Source organism: Diaphorina citri, unplaced genomic scaffold, assembly GCF_000475195.1.
Source record: "Diaphorina citri unplaced genomic scaffold, Diaci psyllid genome assembly version 1.1 scaffold1972, whole genome shotgun sequence".
Lineage (NCBI taxonomy): Eukaryota > Metazoa > Arthropoda > Insecta > Hemiptera > Psyllidae > Diaphorina > Diaphorina citri.
The window spans coordinates 26,603-39,125 of NW_007379398.1; positions in this window are offsets into that span (position 1 = coordinate 26,603).

A 12,523-nucleotide genomic window follows, 5' to 3' on the forward strand; every position below is an offset into this window, starting at 1 on the left:
CCAAAAGAGCTTTTTTTTTTTTTTTTTTTTTTTTTTTTTGTTAGGTTCATATTAGTACCTAGTATCCAATAATAATAAAAACGGTAAGAATAAGGACAATAGGGCCTTTTCCATAAGGGGCCATTGAATAGGGCCTTTTCCAAAAGGGGATTGCCTAATGGATGGTTCTTTTCTGCTTCATGCTGCTCAATTATGTAGGTAGTGAATGTAGTGAAGTGAATTATGAAATTATGTAGTGAATATGCATCTTGGTGTGGGTGCTTCCAATTTTTCCTCTGTCCGACCTAATTCAATCCCTAATTTGGTCCTTCTCCCACATCTGATGAGAGGCATACTACGGGATGTGCATGCTACGACACAAACCATACGAGTCAGATGGCTAGACCGGATAATCCTGGCAATAAAGATTGAAGTTACTGATATCCTAATCTTCTACATCCATTGGTGTCCATTCTACAATCCTCTGAGACCTTCACACCATCAGCATGGATAATTAATTTGCGAACCCCCAAACTTCGCACTACAATACCGTCTCCACATGCTTTATCTTCTACATCTCACCTTAAAGATAGGTAGACCTACCTAGGTATCTTATATTTGCGAATCTTTTATTGTTGGAGGCGTTTTGAAATAAAGAAATAAACCTTGCGTACCTATATCTCATGCTAAATATCTCTATAGCTCTCACCTTCAGATGGATCTTTGCAAAATCCAGGTTGACTAATTGATATCTCCGATTTTTTTTGTGTTGAAAAAATAGAATACCTTTCAGGAAGATGGCTCTTGAAAGATTCCGTTTGATTGAGAAAGGGAAACTTGAAATTGGGGGATGAAACGGTTCGATGTTATTGTCAATTGTCAGTGGCGAAGTTGGGTTGATTTTGGAAAATTAAGAACAACAAACTATGAAATTATGAACATTTCTTAAAATGTAAAAATGTAATGTAAATGCAGTTTCTTTGTGTTATTATGTCACAACTTTGGTGCTCACTGCAGCATTGTAGGATTTTCCCAAATTTCTAGAAGTCGTAGAAGAAAAAGAAAAATTCCGTTGGTCCTCTATTCTGCCCATTTGGCAAAAGTAGGTAGTACGAGTATGTAGTAATCTAATAGTATCTTATGATGACAATCAACGAATCAACTAACCATCTGGTTCGATAGAGGGAACTGCTAAGGTCTTATCGTCCCGAAAGCGAAGACAAGGAAGAAAGGATAGGAGAAAGCCAGCCGTTCCGAGATACCATCCGCCCCGGGGCGGGAATCGCACCCGTGACTTAGAGCTTACAAGGCAGAGGCGCTACCTTCCAAGCTAACTAGACTGACTAATAGGAAACTAAATGGGACTTGAGCCAGCCTAGTTAGCTTAATTGGTAGTGCGCCTTGTAAAAATGGCACTTGAACCCTGAACATGACATCTCGTATCTTCATCAGGACAATTTCGTAATGCTCGCACTCTCCTGTTTACTTTAGATGTTACCTATCAGGGTATCAAGTGTGAACAAAATTTACCGCCATTTTTCAAAAGAAAGCGTGTGAATTCTATCCATATTGGCAGTCCATATTCTGTCCGTATTCTGTCGATATTGGCAGTCCATATTCTGTCCATTAATAGTAGGTAGTATGTAGTAGTAATTTAGTAGTACCCTTATGATGTAGGTAGGTACATACATACAATCAACTAACAATCCAGCCCAAAGGACCATATTTTTTAAGAGGTTTGATAGAGGGAACTGTAACTGCCAAGGTCTTATCGTCCCAAAATTGAAGAGAGAAGGAAGACAGGATAGGAGAAAGCCAGCCGTTCCGAGACCGAATCTTATCCGTTCAGGATAAAATCCGCTCCGGGTGGGAATCGAACCCGCGACTTAGTGCTTACAAGGTAGAGGGGCTACCTACCAAGCTAAGGCTGGCCCGAAGGAAGTTCCCAGCAATTAACACCATACATAACATCATAACAATCAATTGTAAATAATGAACTAAATAGGTTAACCATTCGGTTTGGATTTGGACGAACTTTAGATCTCTTTATTTAAAGACAAAAGAGGTCCCTTACAAGAGACCCTACACAGTCCAAACCAAATCAAACGAATTCTCCCTAAGGGTTGAATATTTTCCTCCTGCTTCGCAATGGCAAATACGTTATCCCATGACACCTCTGGGAGTTTGAATCACCTGTGAATGGAGCTTTGTAGGGATGGTCACTAAATAGGCCCTGAACCCTGAACATGACATCTCGTATCTTCATCAGGACAATTTCGTAATGCTCGCACTCTCCTGTTTACTTTAGATGTTACCCATCAGTAATCTATGCACCAGTTGTTACCTACTATCAGTTGCCATATTCCATGTCCTGATAGTAGACAGGATTATTGGGGTCTGATGGAAAAGCAATCAGTCAACACATCAGCATTGACATCACCCCCGTTTCTATTTTCGATGACAACTATTGAACTACACCGCTATACAGTAGGTATTCACCCGATATACATACATATAGGTATCTACATACATATTTACCTATGTATATTTTTTCTTGCTCGTCTTTTCCATGTTGTTGTTGTTGTTTACTTCATCTCCGTCCCTAAGCACAGGAGGTACGCCACCTCTACAGGATTGGTCCACAAGGCTGTTGGTCCAAGATAGTTGGAACTGGACAATTGAATAGGGCAATAGGTTTTTTTATTTGTTAGGTTTATTTTAGTACCTTGTATCCAATAATAATAAAAACGGTAAGAATAAGGACAATAGGGCCTTTACCATAAGGGGGATTGCCTAATGGATGGTTCTTTTCTGCTTCATGCTGCTCAATTATGTAGTGAATGTAGTGAAGTGAATTATGAAATTATGTAGTGAATATGCATCTTGGTGTGGGTGCTTCCAATTTTTCCTCTGTCCGACGTACCTAATTCAATCCCTAATTTGGTCCTTCTTCCACATCTGATGAGAGGTATACTACGGGATGTGCATGCTACGACACAGACCACACGAGTCGGATGGCTAGACCGGATAATCCTGGCAATAAAGATTGAAGTTACCGATATCCTAATCTTCTACATCCATTGGTGTCCATTCTACAATCCTCTGAGACCTTCACACCAGCATGGATAATTAATTTGCGAACCCCCAAACTTCGCACTACAATACCGTCTCCACATGCTATATCTTCTACATCTCACCTTAAAGATAGGTAGACCTACCTATCTTAGGTATATTTGCGAATCTTTTATTGTTGGAGGCGTTTTGAAATAAACCTTGCGTATATCTCATGCTAAATATCTCTATAGCTCTCACCTTCAGATGGATCTTTGCAAAATCCAGGTTGACTAATTGATATCTCCGAATTTTTTTGTGTTGAAAAAATAGAATACCTTTCAGGAAGATGGCTCTTGAAAGATTCCGTTCGATTGAGAAAGGGAAACTTGAAATTGGGGGATGAAACGGTTCGATGTTATTGTCAATTGTCAGTGGCGAATAGCGAAGTCGGGTTGGTTTTGGAAAATTAAGGACAACAAACTATGAAATTATGAACATTTCTCAAGGTGTGGTATGTATTATACTTTTCTTTATATACTTTTCTGTAAACTTTACCTATGAAATATATAAGACCTTGTTTAGACTGCGGGAGTAAAGGGACTTTTCAGTCTCATTCTGGCAGGATAAACAAGGTATATTCTATTCTATTCTTATTCTATTTGTCTACCATGTACCTAATGATGAACATTTCTTAAAGTGAGGTCTTCACTCGAGTAAAGCTGTGTTCACACATAGTCGACGCCGTCGATCGACGAGGTGAAGACGTGAATCTATGTTGTCGAGGCAGTGTACGGTTTCAGTCGACATCGATCGACGGAGTCGACTATGTATGGACACTGGACACAAAGTTTAATGTTAACTCTATGTTAATTGGCCTATTTCCTTAGCCTATCCTCGGTGGTGTAGTGGTCAAGGCGCTCGCCTGGTAAACAGGAGGGCGTGGGTTCAATCCCAGTCGAGGTATGGAATTTTATCCTCAATATAATTTGAGAATTTGACCGCAATAATAGTAGTAGCCTACTGCTGGAGTAAAGGGACTTTTCAGTCCTATGCGAGCAGTATAAATAAGCACTATTATTATCCCGTAAGACAAAAAGTATTTTGGATAAGTAGATGACCTACTTATTAAGTTTTCATTACATAGCTACCTTAGGACGCTTTAAGAGATGGAGTTTTGACATCTCCACTAATATTGTAATGAACATGAAAGATGTTGCTTTTCTTATTGAGAAATGGAGCTTTGACATCTCCACCAATACCTTTTGTAGCTACCATTAGGGAGTTTTGTCATCTCCAAAAATATTGTAATTAACATTAGAGATGCAATGTAGTTCTGACATATCCACTAATATCACAATCAAAGATTAGTTTCAGATTACTTATTAGTTACTCTCTCATGTGCCATTCCAAATTATCACACTATGTTTTCCACTTCCTTTATCTAAATCCTTATCTCATCAGCCCCTGTTTATTGCACATCCACCACTGTATATTCAGGTAGGTATTGTAAACATATTAACTTCCTCTGGCGTTTAACTTTAAAGGAAAGGAAGCGAGCAAAATATTGGTCCTCCATCGATTTTAAATTTCATGGTCTTTTTTTCGTCTTTAGAGGATAAAAAATGTCTCTCAATAGGACTTTTTGCAGAAGTTTTCGTGCAAAAAAAATCAGATCTGTTTTTCGAAGTGTGTATGTCCAATTTATCTTTGGAAGTATGTTTACCAAATGTACTTACAGGTATGTCCAATTTATCTTTTGAAGTATGTTTACCATTCAAAATCACTTTTTGGTGTTCATGCTTGAACTTTATCATATCTACTTTTTGGTCCATTGGCATTTGGTCCATTTGGTCCATAGCGAATATTTGGTCCATTGGCAAGGGATTTTTTTTTAAATTCTCCTCCCTGTTGATTTAGGTAACTGTGACTTATTTTAGTTTTCTCTCCAACCAAAATACTTACACAGAAAGGGCAGGGGCATTATTTGGTCCTGCTTCCCTATTCTCAATTTATGTATTTGTGTTTCTCAGACTGTATAATTGTCTTTTTCCTTTGAAACCGGGTGGAAAAGAGACAGGAGCAGAGTAGCAGATAGGTGGTACATCTTTGTTTCCACAGGGTAGAGGCGTAGGGTTTGATGCCCCCCATCGACGAAAAAATTGTACTTTCCTTGTATTGATTGCAAATATTTGTACCTATATTTCAACGAGTTGCTGTCTGAGGTTCTAGTGTTATCTTAACAAATGGGATGTGGGTATTTTAATTACGTAAGACGTATAGGTAGGTACTTCTCATCTTTGTTTCCACAGGGTAGAGGCGTAGGGTTTGATGCCCCCCATCGACGAAAAATTGTACTTTTCTTGTATTGATTGCAAATATATTTGTACCTATATTGAGGTTCTAGTGAGTAGCAGATAGGTGGTAGCAGATAGGTGTCTGAGGTTCTAGTGTTATCTAACAAATGGGATGTGGGTATTTTAATTACGTAAGACGTATAGGTAGGTACTTCTTTTTTATTTCGATACATCTGAACTGCATTCATACGTACTGTCAGTCGCTTCGGCTTGGGGCCAAAGAGTCTGAGAAGGTCTAACAGTTCACAGAACTACTATAGTTACCTGCCCTATTTTTTTCTTTTGAAGGTCGTCATCTTCCCGGATTTCTCTCCATCCGCCTCTGGTTTCCCTATTGTCAATAGAAAAATATCTCTTCAGGTTCTGCTCTCACTTCTAGAGCATCGCTCAGTAGGTGGCTGTCAAATTTTTTGAATGAAAAAAGGGCAGGTGCCCTTAAAACCCCCTAATCTCTTACCTTTGTGTCCCGATGACTCTTAACGTCAAATTTGGAGCGTTTTGTTGTTGGAATTCATCAGAGGTTAAAAACCCCCTAATCTCTTACCTTTGTGTCCCGATGACTCTTAACGTCAAATTTGGAGCGTTTTGTTGTTGGAATTCATCAGAGGTTAGAGAGATACAGAGAGAGATAGTTTGGTCGTAATATTTGTTTTAATACTTAGGTCTCTCTGTGTTGTCACCCAATATTTATCTAGAAGCATACACGTGGAAATTTCAAACGTCAATGCAGTTTAATAAACTCTTTCATCTTTTTTTACCTCTTCAGCCACCCAGGTATCAAGTGTTGTGAACAAAATTTACCGCCGTTTTTCAAAAGGAAGTGTTTGAGTGGAGCAGTTGCAAATGAGTAAAAATAATTAATAAATGGTCGATTCCTACGTAAAAAGTTGTGAAAAATCCAAATCTGAGGACAAACTCGGAAAAAGTAACTTTAAAAGGTCGAAAATTCAATTTTTAATTGCCGTTCTAATGAAAAAGTTCAAAGAGTTGTGACGTCAGCGTGAACAAAATTTACCGCCTTTTTTCAAAAGGAAGTGTTTGAATTCTGCCCTTTTGGCAAAAGTAGGTAGTATGTAGTAATCTAACAGTATCTTATGATGACAATCAACTAACCATCGCGTTCGATAAAGGGAACTGCTAAGGTCTTATCGTCCCGAAAGCGAAGACAAAAGGAAGAAAGGATAGGAGGAAGCCAGCCGTTCCGAGATACTATCCGCCCCCGGGCGGGAATCACACCCGCGACCTAGAGCTTACAAGGCAGAGGCGCTACCTTCCAAGCTAACTAGACTGACTAATAGGAAACTAAATGGGACTTCTGCCAGCCTAGTTAGCTTAATTGGTAGTGCGCCTTGTAAAAATGGCATAAACCCCCTAATCTCTTACCTTTGTGTCCCGATGACTCTTAATGTCAAATTTGGAGCGTTTTGTTGTTGGAATTCATCAGAGGTTGAACTTCTCTTGTAGGGATATCTTAATTAGAGCTAATTCCTTCAACCGGAATTCTCGGGATTAAGGCCAGGTTCTTCAAGATAACCAAGAACACTTATACCTATGTATACATTGTATACCTACGTGTCTATTCCCAGATTAGGAACTTCTCAAATTATACATAAGTATTGAAGCTAGATTTGATAAGTTAGTACTTAGGTTGGTAGGTATTTCATTGATGATAGATTTGATAAGTTAGTACTTAGGGACATCCCTTCTAAAAGATCTCCCGCCTATTAGAAAACGGTAGTTTTGACATCACCACCATTTTCTCACACAATAAAATGGAACGGACGACAATTTAACTCGTCTATTTTAATTGAACCGTTTGTCTGATTTTGATTTTCATCTTTGTAAAAAAACTTTTTTTTTTTTTGTCGTGAAATATAAATGGATTTTTAGGTACCTACTTAGGTAAGTGGATATGTACAGTTGTACACGTTATCTACATACAAAATTAGATATATGTTGTATACGTAGGTACGAGCAATGACATAAACAAGTAAGTATGTACGAACTTATAGACATAGAGATTACCACATACCTATGTAGGTACATACATTGAACGTAAGTTCATAATAATTTAATGGGGGGAGTAGGTATACTCAAGTAGAAAATAACACGGGGAAAATGAAAGCCGATGTGTGTGCATTGAAACGATACTTTTCCGGTAAACTTTTCGAGTTAGGTAGAACGCAAAACTTTCCGAGCACAACAGGGGAAACTTGTATCTACCTGTATTAGAAAGTTCTCCAAACTATGGAAACCACCACCCTCGCTGAATTGCTTTTCTCAAGCCTGTGGATTTTGTTTTCCCTGAAAACATGCATAAAAATATGATCTATGTACGTATCTAGTACTTAGGTACTTTCATAAATTATCTACTAGTGGTGTCAATTACTCAGAAAAGCCCCAGGAGCTTTCCAGGATAAAATCCGGCCCTAGTGGAAATTGAACCTGCGACCTAGAGCTTACAAGGCAGACGCTGCCCTCCAAGCTAACTAGGCAGTAGGTTGGCTTGGATCATGTTTTCTGCTCTCTAGTCTAGAACACCAAATTTCCAATTTGATTTTCCTACCTCCCTCTCAGAGTCTCAGACTGCCAGCCTAGTTAGCTTAGTTGGTAGCGCGTCTGCCTTGTAAGCGCTAGGCGGCGGGTTCGATTCCCGCCCGGGGCGGATTTTATCCTGATGGGATAATGTTCGTTCTCGGAACGGCTGGCTTTCTCCTACCTGGCTTCCTTCTCTCTTCGATTTCGGGACGATAAGACCATAGCAGTTACAGTTCCCTCTGTCAAACCTCTTTAAAATGGTTCGATTCCCGCCCGGGGCGGATTTTATCCTGATGGGATAATGTTCGTTCTCGGAACGGCTGGCTTTCTCCTATCCCTCTCTTCCTTCTCTCTTCGATTTCGGGACGATAAGACCATAGCAGTTACAGTTCCCTCTGTTAAACCTCTTTAAAAAAATTCCTTCTCTCTTGATTTTGGGACGATAAGACCATAGCAGTTACAGTTCCCTCTGTCAAACCTCTTAACAAAAAAATACATGTGTTTTTTTTTTTTATCCTGATGGGATAATGTTCGTTCTCGGAACGGCTGGCTTTCTCCTATCCTGTCTTCCTTCTCTCTTCGATTTCTACCATAGCAGTTACAGTGCCCTCTGTCAAACCTCTTCAAAAAAGTCTCGGACTATACCGACCTCCCTTGCTCTCATCTCCCCATGATCTTACCGTAATTTTCAACCTTCGAATTAAACGATTATTTATTGGTCAGGGCTGTACATTATGATTATTATAGATAATAACACATTAGCCTGAAAGTCACCTATTATCTCAGAACCCCCCTTTCTCAAACATGTTCTGATGGAGGCAGTAATGAACATTCAATACTTGGAAGTTTTATAGTACCATCTCTCTGTAATTATTGGTGTGTACCTACAGCATATAGTTTTGTAATTGGTGAGTGATAAATTGATTGTTTAATGAACTAGTGAAAAACATTCTAGCTACAATGTTGTGTTTACTGGTCCACAGGAGAACATGGGGTACAGTGATACGGTGTATTAACGCCTATTTGAACGGTTTATTAATATCTGAACAGGATTACTCATATGACAGAGGTGAACTATCTATGTAATATTTGTAGCTATTCATTACATTAGCTACCTTAGGACGCTTTAAGAGATGGAGTTTTGACATCTCCACTAATATTGTAATGAACATTAAAGATGTTGCTTTTCTTATTGAGAAATGGAGCTTTGACATCTCCACCAATACCTTTTGTAGCTACCATTAAGGGAGTTTTGTCATCTCCAATAGTATTGTAATTATTAACATTAGAGATGCAATGTAGTTCTGACATCTGCACTAATATCACAATCAAAGATTAGTTTCAGATTACTTATTAGTTACTCTCTCATGTGCCATTCCAAATTATCACACTATGTTTTCCGCTTATTTTTATTGGTTTCGACTGTTTCGAGTTTAGTTGTAATATTGGGCTTCCTGGAAGGCTTATTCTGACAAGGCGAAGCTCGGTTGTTTTCTTGAGAGTTTCTCAGCTCGAGAGGATTTTGTGAAGAAAGTACTTTGGGTTGTTCATTTTTACAAGTGATTTTTGTTAAATTTTGCTCATTTTTCTGGGAACAAGTTTGCAGTAGTTCTAACAAATGATACGAATTCTCTTTCAGTACTAGTTTCATGGATTCTAGTTCATCTGGATCTAGTTTGCTTTTCAGTGTCTCCAGTAGTTTGCCACTGTCATGTTGCAATTGTAAGGTTTCTGATGATCCATGAGGATTTTGCTCTGGGACATTGTCAGGTAGGTAACTTTCTCTTATCTTCCTCAGACCTGTTCCCTTTGAAACGTCTGTTTCGTCGATGTACTTAATCTCCATTTTATCTTCCTCACTTTTCTTACATTGTTTACAAAATATATCGTAGATTTGTCTAGTCGACTGACTTTCTATTTCAAGACTTGAGACTCCCCGAATATTTTCATGTTTCTTATCTGTCCTGCGATCTCGCCGGAAAAATCGATTTTTAAGTTTGGTCAAGTTGGATCTCTTTTTTCCATGTTTTCTTTGAATCAGATCAGTGCTTTCATTTTCAATACTTTTATCCTCTTTCTGGACTTTCTGATAATTTGTTCCATACAAGCTTTCTGAACTTGTATGCTTTTCGTAGTTAGTTACTTTAGCTTTTTGATTATCCGATGTTTTGGAATGGCAGTTTTTAGAAAGTGTTACTGTAATATTTCTTTCTTTATTATTGAAGGGTGCAGTACTTTCATCTTCTGTTACTTCAGTATAAGTGAACAAAGGATGTGCGTCTTGCGATACTAACATATTAAAAGTTTGACAATAATTGCATTGCTGAGGGTATTTATTGAGAACTAGACCATTTACTCCATACAATAAGGAACATTTATCACCAAGGTCCTTATCAGCTTTTGTGGATGTTGCAATACTTTCAATTATTTCTAAAACTTTGTGTTTTATTTGTTTAATTTCAGTACTCAAAGATGGATCTTGATAGTTGCCACAGTTATTTTCTCTATTTTCATTCGTTTCTGTTTGTAGTCTTGCCTGGGACTGATTTTCTTTCTCTGGAGTATTATTTTGTTCATTGTTACACCTATTTTCCTGTTGTTTAGAATCTCCAGAAATCTCTTCATTATATCCAGAACAATGTTTCACGTGATCATCTTTACACTTTGAGTTATTCTTCAAGTGATGTTTATTTTGTGATAAATCACATTTAGAGCAAGATTTTGGGTTGACTTCTATTTTAAAACAATCATTGTTATTTTTGCTTAAATTGAATAAGTGAAGTCCACAATCCTTGTAATTTGCATTTGGATTTTTTGAAAGGTGTGTCTTGTAGCGTTTCCGAGTTTTGTGCTTTTTAGACCCATGTCCATCAGATTCTTCCTCCCATTCAATGATTACTTCTCGAATGTCAATATCTTCACTGTTGGCACACTTTTCTTGGGTTTTGTATGATATCAATGAGTAGAGCGTATTCTTCCACGATCGATTTTCAGTTATTATTGCTAAACATATGAGTCGGAGTGTTTTTATTCTTTTCTTTTCACCAAAGTTGCTGTTGATAAGCTCATGTGAGAATAGTTTTGGGTCGATTGTTGCGTCTATCACTTTATAATCTCTCCGAGCTCTTCGTTTGATAATTTTGCTCAACAAGTTATGGCTTTTATCGTCTGTATCAGTTCTAATAGGTTTCTTTTCCTTGACTTCGATATTCAAGATGTATTGATCTTCGTTATAGTTGGGATTTTTCGTGACTGTTTTTATGAAAGCTTTGCTCAAGTTTATTATATTCGCATGTTTGGATAGGTTGTCATTGCGAGTCTCTTGAGCTTTGGCTTTTGTATGAGCTGTTTTGATGATACATTCCAGTTCATTTGTATCAATCTGTATGGGACCCAGTTTCACATTGTCCTTCACCGCACTTGGAGGGTTTTTGAACATCCACATCGTACTTTAACTTTGACAAATAAGAAAATTGTATGTACCAATTTCAATTTTTAAATTTTAGCTATTAATATTTAATAGATGGTTTTGCATACATTACCTTGGCTGGAAAAGAAAAAGTTACGTATGTATACGTACCTTACCGAAACAATACCTATTTGTACAAGACCTTCCTTCCTGCCAACTTTAATAAAATCTCCCTGGATTCACTTCTATAAAATACGTAATCTTCATATATTCTTGTATTGTAAATAACCAATTTCAATTACCAGTCATCCAACAACTAACCACTCGTTAAAGATCCCAACTCAATAAATTTCATGTACCCTACTCAATATGGTGTATGGTCTACATAAGGATAATAACAAGATATTTTATTGATATTATTTATAGGTGTAATAATACATTACTTATCTATTTCTATTCGATTAGATTATAGATTTCAAATCTCTCAGGACCACCTAGGGGGACTGTTCTATTGGGAACGATTCTCAACACGGTAACTGTTTCGGGTCGTTTTTCCTTGGGGAGATGACCAACTGACCAAGGAGCGTCGTATTTGTCAGCCAGGATAGGAGAAAGCCAGCCGTTCCGAGAACGAACATTATCCCAGCAGGATAAAATCCTCCCCGGGCGGGAATCGAACCCGCGGCCTAGCGCTTACAAGGCAGACGCACTACCAACTAAGCTAACTAGGCTGGCGTTTTCTGTTTCTGAAATCAGGGTTACCCTTGTCTTTTAATTTATGTTAGTTTAATAATGGGAATGGTCTGGCTGAGGGGCGTTAAACAAGGAGCGTATGCCTGAATTTCCCTTGATAAAGAAATAGCAAAGGTTGCATGTGAAAGGCATCCACTCGTAAAATTTGTAGCCAAAACCAAATGTCAGCCCAAAGCAATCTCCCTAGTTAGGGCTGATTCAGAGGCTGACGAAAAACGCCGACCCCATCTAAACAGGGGAAAAAGAGAAGAGAAAGAAGAAGAGAGGTAGGTACCTATTATTATTAAAAAAAAAAAAAAAAATAGAAAGTAAAAAAACTCGCCCTGTAAAGTTTCACAATAAAAAAAAACACATACCTACTTTCAATATTTATTTTTGGCCTGTGTAGAGATACCCACCTAATTGTATTTTTCCCCCATTAATAGGCAATATTTAC